The 12,528-nt window shown below is 36.3% G+C and overlaps 1 long non-coding RNA gene across 1 annotated transcript; it reads right to left on the bottom strand.

The window, feature by feature from the left end:
* Positions 1 to 5,430: 5,430 nt before the first annotated feature.
* Positions 5,431 to 8,792, bottom strand: LOC131989850 (uncharacterized). Its single transcript, XR_009395997.1, has 3 exons — positions 8,621 to 8,792; positions 7,214 to 7,311; positions 5,431 to 5,627 (listed from the first exon to the last, which is right to left on the bottom strand). It is a non-coding gene; the product is annotated as an uncharacterized LOC131989850 (long non-coding RNA).
* Between the last annotated feature and the right edge of the window lie 3,736 nt (positions 8,793 to 12,528).

The raw sequence follows: 12,528 nt of genomic DNA, 5'->3' as shown, positions 1-12,528 counted from the left end.
AAAGTCCACACGGATCTTCGCTCTGCATCTGAGTCCTCCTTCATGTCCAGGCCTGACAACTACAGTCTAAGCCCTCAACTCAATGAGGATTCTGAATGGGTTTTAGGTTAGATGTCTGAAATAAGGTCTGTGGTTAGCACCACAACACTGCAAGCATATGAGATGTTCACGTTGTGTTGTATGTCATAAAATGCATTAGTAATTACTCCAACTTGATATTTGACATTTTTACGTGCCGTTAAAAAGGCGGTTGCTAACACACGGCTAAATGAGACTACAGCTCTCTCACTAGTTCGCCTCACAGCCTCTAGTCATGTGTTTGAGATATTTGGTTAACAAACAATTTTTAGGCTACTGTTTTGCTAGCTTGTCAAACTGCTGGTTAGCTTGTTGGAGACTGCCTGAAGCAAAACAGTAGTAGAGATTCAAGGCATACAACTGATGTGTAGTTAGCTATAGCATACACTAGCTTTTTACTTCGGTTGGCTGCATTAACACTTCAAACATTATAAAAGTGGAGTTCATTTGTGAAGATTATCCTGCTGAACAAAACTCGTAAGCATCAGAAATGTGTGTTTGCCACAGAGCTGATTTTCTGCCATGATCCAAAATCCAATGCAAAAATCCCATAGGCTAATTCTCAATAGACCCAATGGAGATGCTACTTCCGGGTTGGCCTACAGTCATTTTGTTTGCCCTCTATAACGAAAATATAAAATAGTTATTTTTGACGTTATTACGTTATTTTGACTCTAATTTCAAAAAAGAGAGGAGAGGCAATTTACTTAGAAAACTGGAGGTATATATGCTTTTATTGCACTGGCAAAACTTGTAATGGGCCATCTTGCTTTTATCTAGTACCCCTATAGGTACAAATTTAGCACATTATTTCTGAGCATGTACAGTATCGCTGTGTCACATTGCTGCGATTATTGTGTGTGTACAGGGGTGAATGCAAGCAAAAGACAGAGTGAAAGCATGAGAACGCTACTGTCACATTGTTTGGTGGTTAACACATTTTGCAGGTTGGTACAGAGCAGGAATGTGGGTAAGAGGTGGTGTAGTTTATTTCCATTAGTGCAGAAGTGTGTGTAGCCTTTAACGATCTTTATCAGTTTGAAAATGGTTGACTCATTGGGCCAAATGTCTCTGTATCAACAAACCTCTTGCAATCTAAAGGCGCCATCAGGTGAGTATTACTAACTTACTAGTCATCCACATGATGACTAATGATATTCACAAATGTGTTGAAGAAATGTGGCACCAAAATCATCTGTTGAGTTTAAACTATGCAGTGTGCATGGTAACAGTATACAATATGGTGAAGAACTGTAGGCAAGACAATTAGCATCATTACAAGAAAATTAAAGTTACAGGAGATGAAATTTTTTTTTACGAACTTTTTATTATCCCCATTTGTAACCTTAGACTTATTACGGTCACAATAGCATTTCTTATGCAAACCTTATCTTTTATAGAAACATAGCTTTTGTAGAATAGAGCCATACTATTCAGTAACCCTCCACCTACTTTCATTGCATGGATCCACCCATTCTCACCTGACTTCACTCACTCCTAATCAATGCTCTACTCTATATGTACCGGCCATTTTCTTTATTCTGGCTGGCAGCAACACGAAGCAGCATGTGAGGGCCCTCTGTCCCTGTGATTCAGATACAAATCTATGGTTGTGCGTATAAAAAAAAACATAATCGTCAAGCCTCATCATCTTCTATTGCTCTAAATGTGTGCATAGTGAAAATAAATGTCTTCAACGGAAACATCAGTTGTCCCTCCTACATCCTTATCGATGTACCATGGTGATGCTCGACCTCCGGTGAACCAATCCTAGAGATAGAAGCTACAGCTTTGTCTATGCACATATACAATCTGCATTTTAGAGGACAGAAAACTCAGCTTTTTTAAAACTCCGGTCAGGGTGAATGTTGATTCAGTGTCAGGATCTGTGCCTATCCCTTTTGATGTTGTCTTTTGCTGTTTGTCTGATCCTCCTGGGTCTCCTCCCCTGTCTGTTGTGTGTGCGTGGGTGCATGGGCTTGGTTTTGTTCACAGGCAGGATCAGGTGAATCTAATCCAGCAATCAACTTTCACAATATATAAAACCCCGGTCTCTTTCTTCACTTATTGCCAGACAGTTTTGTCACCCAGTGTGGTAGTTCCTCGTACCTTGGCTTCTTTAGTGTGTTTTGCTTCTTCCTGTTGTTTATGAGCTTGTGTGCTAATTCTCTCAGTGTTTTCTGCTGTACAGAGATCATCTTATCACATGCTTAAACAATTGTCTTGTATATTAACAGTAAAATACTGGCAGCAGGGTTGCCAGTATTCTACTGTTAATTTTACAGTTCCTCTACTGTTATTTACTTTACAGTATGTTACTGTGATAAAACCACATACTGAATTACATTAAAATCCTGCATTTCATTGATTTTTACAGTAGACTAAAACACAGTATAGTGCTGAAGTAGTTGCAATATTGTTGCAGTATACAATGCAGTCACTTTTTGTAAATAGAGCATATTAATGTCTGAAAGCCAATTACTACGAATTAAGCGCTGTTACAAATATTGCCCAGAATGCATTGTTTTCTACAGTATAATACCTTTTTAATGGAAAACAGTATGTTACTGTAACAATTTGGCTGTTTTCTTACAGCAATCTGTTACAGTGTCGCTTGCTACCGTGTGCTCCTCCAGTCGTGAGTTATACTACAAGATCCATTCTCTCCATGTGCTGACGCGGCGTCACCATTACCACATGGTACACGCCAAACAAAAGGCGTGTACCTGAACACTCCTCACCTCACCTCACCTGAACTGTTGGATTCTGGGAAGGCACTCCACCCCTTCCTCCTCCCCCCTGAACATTACTTCTGAGACTGTGGTTGCACTCATATCTGCCTTCTGAGTTGTGCATTTGGGTCCAGACCTCACATAGTTCATGACATTTAGTCAGGGAAAATTCAGTTTTTGTACAACGTTACAAATGAAGGAGTATTTTGGGCAGATATGTTTAAGTGTTGGTTCTAATCTTGCTAACAGGACTTTTAACATGTACATAAATGTATAGTTAGTGTTCCACTATACAGGAACAGAGGTAGCAGTGTTGTTAGACCTGGGCGTTCAGCGTTACAGCCTCAGATAGTTTATGAAGACTGTTAGCCCTGTTAGCCAGCCTCTCATCTCTTGCCATGTATACTGAGGAAAAGTCTAAAGTATTCATAAAACATCCAAGGCTGTTCCAGTCGATGCTCAGGAATTACAGTGCCACTGGAGAAAGCGGTTTAGAAGGATTAGGATTAAGGTTTTTTTTTGCCCCAGCAGTAGGCTACCTGTGGCTACAGTATGTGTCTCTTCAGGCTGTCTGCATTTTACAAAAATGTAAAAAAAAAAAAAAAAAAAAAGCTTATATACAGCATTAAAAAATGTTTTATCATTTAGTCCACTAAACCTCTAAAGTCTATTTTTGAGTTTAGATTTTTCTCTAGCTGTGCAGTCGCTGCATTCTGACAAAATCATATTAATAAGTGTTCATTATGACCTATTAATGTTATTAGGCCAATTTAGACTTAGTAGGCTGTTTCATCTTCACTATAAGGCTTATAATAGCACATTGCACTAGAATGAACTGTGCAATGTCACTTGCCTTCAATACTTCAGTCAGGCATATAATCATTCCACCATGCAGTGAGTTTGTATATATTGTATTAATATTGTTCTTAATTCAATATTTTTATTGTTGAAACGGTTAATAATTTTATATGTCTTGTTAATATTGTTTGTACTAATTGTTATTTTATTGATGATGCTTTTTATTTTTGCAGCTGTAACACTGGAAATTTCCCTGTTGTGGGAATAATAAAGGATTATCTTATCCTAAAATAAGGTTTTTGGCTCCATTCAAACATTTTTTCTCTTTTCTTCTTCTTTTCTTTGTTAGTAAAGGTTGCCCACCTCTGGCCTATAGGATTGTCATGCTCTTGATTTTTTTTAAAAACAGTGCTTGTGTGGTCGAGACAAACAGCACCATATTGCTAACCGTACTAGCTAGCAGGGCAGAAAAGCCCAAAAGTGAAGATGTGGGAGTGTTGTATTTAAACATAAGTGTTTCCCCAGACATTTGTCATTCTGGATACTCAAGACATCTGAAAAGGGAAATTTTGCGTGACTGAATCACAGAATAAAGTGCTGAGTCACAAAAATGGTCACAAAAACGTAGCTAACTTAGCATATCCTAAAAACCTTGTCAAGTGTTGGCTAACTAGGTTAGAGCAGCTACAGCTTAACATTTTCAGTGTTTTATGAGTACAAATATTTAACACATTGTATACTGACACATTTACACAATTAGGGTCACCTATGTACTCTTTATCTGTATGTTTGTAAGGCTGAACTCCAGCTAACTTTGAGTGTAATCCGAGTAATAATGCTAACAATGTCTGAATCTCTGGAAATTTGACGAAACTTACGCATACCTTGAAATGCAAAGCACATGTTTTAAGAGACAAACAAATAATCAGAGGTGGAAAAAGTATTCAGATCTCTTAATTAAGTAAAAGTACTAATACCACATTGTGAAATTACTCCACTACAAGTAAAAGTCCTGCATTCAAAATGTACTTAAGTGAAAGTACAAAAGTATCAGCATCAAAATGTACTTAAAGTATCAAAAGTAAAAGTACTTGTTATGCAGAATGGAGCCACTTAGATTGTTTTATATATTCCAAATATCATATTATATTATTATTATTGATGCATTTATGTATACAGCGTTTTAATTTTCTCAAGGTAGGGCTCATATTTAATATTCTGTTATGAGGTTTATTTAAAAAAGTGTCTAATCACCTAAATTTATTGTGTTTTTTATGTTAAACCTCGAGTGAAAAGTAACTAAAGCTGTCAGCTAAATGTAGTGGAGTAAAAAGTACAATATTTGCCTCAAAATGTAGTGAAGTAGAAGTATAAAGTGACATAAAATGGAAATACTCAAGTAAAGTACAAGTACCTCAAAATTGTACTTAAGTACAGTACTTGAGTAAAAGTACTTAGTTACTTTCCACCATTGCAAATAATGATAGTAAAACATGATCCGAGCTAAATGTATTTACTGTTAGAGTCAGTTACTCAGCTTTTACTTTTTCTAAGAAGCTCTTTTATCAGTTTAGTTTGCTGTGTGTGAAGAAAAGGCACACGTAAGCCAGGGAGTAACCACTTAGACCGTCACAGGAGCTCTTTCCACTTCCTGTCATTGACCTATTATGAAACAACCACAGTTTCCACACAGGGTCCCTTCTATCATCTAAAGTCATTGTGAAATCTGCATCTTTCAGAATCAATACAAGTCACTAATACAGACCAATGCCTATAAATGCACACACACCTTATTATCTTTGAAATAAATGAGGACCACACAGATGGATAAGACTGAGTTTATAGAAAAATATAGTCATTTAAAATCATTTACACTTTTCAGTTAAAGATAAATGAATGTACATTATATACATGAAAATCCTGGAAGCTGAAGAGATTCTACTGAGCAGATCTTCACCCACTTTCTTTGGCTTCAGCGCGTTCAAAGTAATCGACGGATTCGTACACTGGCACCTGACACTGGAAAAGACATAAAAGTATTTATTCACATTATACTGTCTCAGTGCGGTATAGCAGTGTATCAACATGTGTCTGTTTATGGTTATATTTAAGAGCTGGAGGGTTTGTGGTGCTCAAAGATTGATATTATAGGACGACCTTTGCTAATGTGTACAGTGTAAGACTGAGTAGGTGTGAGCAATGGACTCAATTAGTCAGAAACCGGATGCCAGTTATATTTCACAATAATGTCTCAAAACTGGAAGTTGCTGCTGCCAAGTTAAGTTGTACAAGTCAAAACTAAGACATTATATTTGAAACTGAGAATCTAGAAAAACTAGTTAAATTTACCACAGAAAAATTAGACAATACATTTTTTAAAACACAACAGTTCTAATTCTATTTTATTGCTCCCCCATATATGTCAATGGGTTGAAATATTTATCTATATATAAAACACAACATAGAAAAATACTATATTATTGACTCTAATATAAACAACTGATGTAGTAGTCTCAACAACAGAACATTTAGTGGTATTGCACGGCACTGTATTACAGGTGTTAGGGCGAAAAAAGCCACAGCTGCTGCAACTTATGGGGTAAAAAAGTATGCTGCCTCAAAGTATGCAGCATGTACAAGTTTTCTATAATATTCTAGTTGTTTGTTATTTACTTTAATCAAAATGTGATAAAATGTTACTCAAAAAGGCTGAAATGTAATAAAAAACCCTGAAGCTTTTATTTATAAAATAATATTTTTGTGCTTTAATATCGTAGGTGCATACATTTCACACATTCCACGACATCAAGTTTCACATGTTCCATAAATATCTCATGCAAAGCAATTCTGAAAGGTTGCTGGAAACTTTTAGTGTGTTGATCGAAGACTGTTTAAGCATTATAAAGGCTGTAGAGCAGGGGTGTCAAACTCTGGCCCGTGGGCCAAATTTGGCCCGCAGTGTAATTTTATTTGGCCCGCGAGCCAATATCAAATTATTATATTATTATTGTACTATAAAAGCTGACCCGCCGGTATTATACGGCGCATGTACCGCTAATACTAGATTTATTATTGATATTTTATTTTTAAATGTATTAACCTGTTGAAAAACTTTATTTTGATATTTAAATCAGAAGGATGCAAATAGAAAAGAGGCATACGATTTTCATTTATTTTTTATTTAATAAATTAATGACATTGATGTGTTTTTTATTTGAAATTTGATTTTGCATGTCTGCACTATTTAGTTATATATTGTATGTTTATAAGCGTTGCTGGTTCCATATTTAATGTTAAAGCAAAACTTGTTTGGTATATATTAAAAGGTTTATTTGTTCAATGTTGGCCCGCGATTTTATTCAAGTTTTAAATTTTGGCCCATTGTGTATTTGAGTTTGACACCCCTGCTGTAGAGGATTGACACTGAGGTAGAATTTAATTTGGCATGATATGTCAATAATATATGTTTTATCCACTAAAACAAAGATCACAAGAATAGCCCAGACCAATGCCCGTTGGTTAGTGCCACCATTTCTTGTTGTTGTCCGTTTGCTATTGTCACAATCTTTTTGCATAAGTGTCTGTGTAGATGCCATTTGACTCACCCACTGAGACGACCCTCTGGAGGAGCTGGTGCTGTGTTTGTCCATTTCTATCTCAGAGTCAATGTGAGGAACCTCGTAGATCACCATGGCTGCTCGTGCTGAACTCACACACACACACACACGCACACACAAACACACAGCGTGGTTAATAGCACATTTATTGCACAAAATTAAACCCAGGCTTTTGTAAAAATACATAGAAGCATCATACTTTATATATTATATATATAATAAGATTATATTAATGAGTAAGTCTATGTATGATATATAATCTATTATCTATGTGTGTATGTGCATTTTGATATTGTATGATGCAGCATCTTAAAGCCCAAGAAAAATGTCGACTGTTGGACAACAAAGTTCTTATTTAGCTTCTTTTTAGCTCCGCTGGTTATTGCATCTCTGCCACTGTTTACTTCTGCTACAAGTTGCTGTATCACTTCTATTACTACACAATTACTACTACAATTACTACCACAAGGCTACAACTGTTAGTATGCATTGTAACAAAAACAAAGATTGCAACATTCATTTTTTTTATCTTTCACAACGGACATTGTCCTCGGTGTACCGCAGGGTTCCGTTTTTGGCCCCATACATTTGTTTCTGAAGTAATTCCTCTTTATATTTTCACGTTATAAATACGGTCTAGAATGGCCTTTACAGACATGAAATAGGTTGCATACAAGCTAGAATCGCATGTTAAAGTTATAAAAGTTGATGTGGTACACATGTATCAAATAATATTGTGTTCAATAGAGATTTTAATCTTTTTTTTCTTTTTCTTTTTTTTAACCTGTTAAGGGTTATTGTGTTTTTATTATGCCATTTGGTCAATTTTAACCAGCGCTTTATGGATCTTGTTTCCCACCCTAATCAAATTCAGTGGTGGAATATAACTAAGTACATTTACTCAAGCACAGTACTTAAGTACAATTTTGAGGTACTTGTACTTTACTTGAGTATTTCCATTTTACGTAACTTTATAATTCTACTCCACTACATTTAGCTGGCAGCTTTAGTTACTTTTCATGTCAAAGTTTAATATGGAAAAATATGATCAATTTGAAATGATTGCGCATGTTTAAATTAAGATATATAACAGTTTATTAAGTAGTTCAAATTAGCCGTACCCCAATAACAGTAAATCGTGCTAACATTAATGCATGAAAAATAATGATCCAATAATATATTTGGAATATAACGAACAATGTGAGTGGGTCCATTGTGAAAAACAAATACTTTACTTATGATACTTTTCTACTTTTACTTAAATAAGTTTTTAATTCAGGACTTTTACTTGTAGTGGAGTAATTTCACAGTGCGGTGTTAGTACTTTTACTCTAGTAAAGGATCTGAATACTTCTCCCACCGCTGCAAATTACTTTAAATGACAAAAGCTTGTACCTTGTCTTCTTCGCAGAGTGCAGAAACAGATGAAAGTGATGAGCAGCAATGAAGCCACCACAGCCAGTGGAATTATCACATAGTACACTGCACTGCCGGAAGAACCTGGATGGATAAAAACAAATATTACAAGAAAAATAACAGAATTGATTTATTTTTTTTAGATTATTGTTTTAGGACTCAGCCTTAGTGGTAAGCGCTCTACCAGTGTGAGCCACCGGGACGCCCTAACAGAATTTTTTTATCTATGATTTAGTTATTTGTGTTGTACAGAAAATGCAATTTGTGTGCATTTGGAAAAAGATTTTGAAAAAGTTCCACGTTGAGACGAGAAAAACAGCTATTCTCAACCAAGATATTAGCTAAAACCTTTGAGCAACTCTGGTGTTTTGTCACCTACCTCCTGCTGTGCCGTCTGTTGTGTTGTTTCTAACTTTGATGACGGTACCTTTTCCTTGAACTGTCGCATAAAACGGTATCTCCACTGTCACCTTGCAGACATACATCCCTGAATCCTCTCTTGTGATATTCGTAAAGATCAATCGTGAGCAGTTGGATGTCTCGTTCTGCAGATATCCTTGAGAGTGATCCTTGAAGGTGAAAACCTCAGACGTATTTTTTGATAGATTTTTCAGCCAGTAAACTCTCACTCTTTCAAACTTCCAGCAGCAGGTGATGTTGACTGTGTCCCCCTCCATGACAGAGACATCAGGACTCTGGGTAACATCAGATGTGCCTGATGAAACACCTATAAAGAGACGGAGTGAGGCAGGACTTAGTACATCTTTTATCATTTCAGAGACTGAACCAGAAGTACTCAGGTTTTAACAGATTTGTGTAAAACAGCATTTTCCTTCTCTGCACCATGTGAATAATCTTCAAAAAGACATAAAATAAGAAACATTCATATCCACTGATGAATTTCAGGGCACTAAAAAGACTGTGGTGATGAAAGCATGTCCGTGTCTCTTTCGTAAAAGAGATTTTTGATCTCAGTGGGACTTCCTGGTAAAATAAAGGTGAATACATAATAACAGAGGCTAAATGTCGCCACTGACGAGTTTTGGGCACTTTTCAATATAATCAGAGGATATGCGCTATATAGAAAATATATATTTTTTAAAGATCACAGTTTTTAATCGGCTTCAACAACCATATAAAGTGCTAATCCTTTGTCATCACTGTTTTTGTCGTCCATTTCCCGTCATAAATGTATCAGTTTGAAATATTTAAACCATTGAAACATTGTTGTTTAAACCATAAAATATATCCAAATGTTAATGTTAACATATACTCATATCACGAGGAACAACACATTATTTCCAATAATCCTACGTACAATTATGTGTTACTTGTTTGATTATTTACAATATGAGTAAATTCAGTAAAATTAGGTAATAGTTTTAAACCCAAATTGTAAGAATCTTACAACAGATGTCACATTAAAGATTAAGTTGTTGTGTTTTTACTCACTCCAAGAAGAGAGGGCACAGAGAGAGGCGAGGAGCAGACTGCTGAGTAGAAGCTTCATCTTTACTGTGTGATTCACCGCTGACAACTGACACTCGTCTCTCACAGCCTCTCTAGGTCCTTCCCACGATACACACACACACACACACACACACACACAATACTGGCCATCTTCTGCTCCTCTGTATTTTCTGCAGAGAAGTGTGAAAAACCACAGCTTATTTTCCTTCCTCCTTCGAATAGAAGGCAGCACTCGGCTCTCTATAGTATAACAGAAACCTTATCTGTTCTCACAATGCACTTTACCTTATACAAATCTCAGACAGTCATGTGTCAGTGGAAATTGATCATATTTACCCATTTTTTCTGATATGGGTTCTACCATTATTGCGGGTCAAATCCTTGGGAGCATCGTGGGAACTTAACATAAAACATTACAAAAAATGTTCACAATAGTTTCCACACTAACCCTGGTAATTGAGACACAATGAGCAAAAACCTGTAACTCATGTAGCAACGCCCTTAGTTCTGCTAAAATACAAGCACATTTCCTGCTTTACACTCACACAGTTCTCTATATCTGGCACAATATTCACAGATAAAATACCCTGCATGACACACACTGCCGTCCACTAAACTTCAGTTTTCGACAATTCCAATCTAATTTTTCACATGGGCGAACTCATGTTTTACAATTATTTAATTAGCAATGAGAGTTTTAGCAATAAAAAGATCATTTGTGAGCTCTTTTGTTTCTGTACTGTATTGTTATTGTTTCAGTATCAATAAAGCACTTCAAGATAACTGTAGTACAGAATTGCAATTGGACCATTGGGAACTATATTTCTACAGTATTTACAGTAATGGCAAGGAAGAACATTGCATGTGATTATGTCATTTTACTGAACACAGTGAATTTGTATCTGTTCTTTACACGTTCAGCTGAATGTTGGATGAGACATGAAGCTAAAGAACATCTTGGGGAAATGTATTTTTTGTGTTTTAATTTTAGAATTTATGATAAAACATGCAAAAAATATTTTAAGAATAGGGCGCCAAAGGAATGAGTTCTTAATCCCAACATAAGTTAGCATGTTAGCACCCTGGGGTCTATCCTCTCAAACCAAATGAGGAGTTTGAATGGGGCTGAATGTGGTTTTTACGTGTCCTTAAAAAGGTGGCTGCTAACAAGTGGCGAAATGAGACCACAGTGGTTGTTGGGGACATTACGTAAACGTCATCACTATAGCATAACATTAGCTTTTTACTTTCTTTGGCAGCATTAATGCTTTTAACATAATTGGTGTTTTATATGTTTGGACGGGCTGATGGCTTTTGTAAAGCACTTTGAGTTGCATTTATATGTATGAAAAGCGCTATATAAATAAAGTTTGATTTGATTTGATTTGATAACAAAAGTGGTGTTAATTTCTGAAGATTATCCTGCTGAACAAAACATGTAAGCATCAGTAACGTGTGTTTTCTGCAATGATCCAAAATCCAATGCAAAAATCCCATAGGAGAATTCTCAATAGACCCCATGGTGATGTCACTTCTGGGTCGGCCAAGAAAATATCTCGCTTTGTTTGCCCTCTATACTAGATATTTTATTTTACAGACTACTGGACATAGGAGCAACACTGAACATGCAGAAGTGTCCTAATAACAAAATAATTTCCATTCATATCAGTGTTTTACATTGTGGACATTAGTGTTCAATTTGTTCTCCTAATTGTCCATTCATATGATGGTGTGTGTGTGTGTGTGTGTGTGTGTGTGTGTGTGTGTGTGTGAATGAGAAAAAGCTCTGTGTTATAGTGTATTCTGTAGTGCCACCACTAGGAGTCCACAAAGTCTAAGCTTTGAAATCCTTCACCAAAGAGCTCCAACTTACTCTTCATACTAAACCTTTCAATGGGTCCATATTGAAACCAAATCAGTGCTGGACTCTGAGGGGCAGGGGCGGAAAATTATCAATAAATATAAAGAGGACCAGCTATACGGAGTGGGGCACCAGCACACAGAACATCTTCTTCAGTGGAATATCACCCTATGGGTGCTGCACCTTGTTTTATCCACCATAGGGACATCAAGAGGACTGGTGTCGCCTCCTGCCAGTGGACCAAACTATGAGTGGTTGTTTCTGTGCTGCATTTATATAGTAAATCCTGTATTTTTTTTAAATTACATTGAAAAAAGATTGTTGTCCCAACATTGTTTTTAATGGCAGCCATTTAAGAGCACAGCTGTAATCAAAGGAAATACAAGCAGCTGACAAGTCTACATGGCTAAGAGAGAGAAAACAAAATCACATACACTACCGGTCAAAAGTTTTAGAACACCCCAATTTTTCCAGTTTTTTATTGAAATTCAAGCAGTTCAAGTCAAAGAACAGCTTGAAAGGGTACAAAGGTAAGTGGTGAACTGCCAGAGGTAAA

The sequence above is a fragment of the Centropristis striata genome, chromosome 17 (assembly GCF_030273125.1).
Source record: "Centropristis striata isolate RG_2023a ecotype Rhode Island chromosome 17, C.striata_1.0, whole genome shotgun sequence".
Taxonomy (NCBI): Eukaryota; Metazoa; Chordata; class Actinopteri; order Perciformes; family Serranidae; genus Centropristis; species Centropristis striata.
This window is presented reverse-complemented; position numbering and strand designations above follow the sequence as displayed.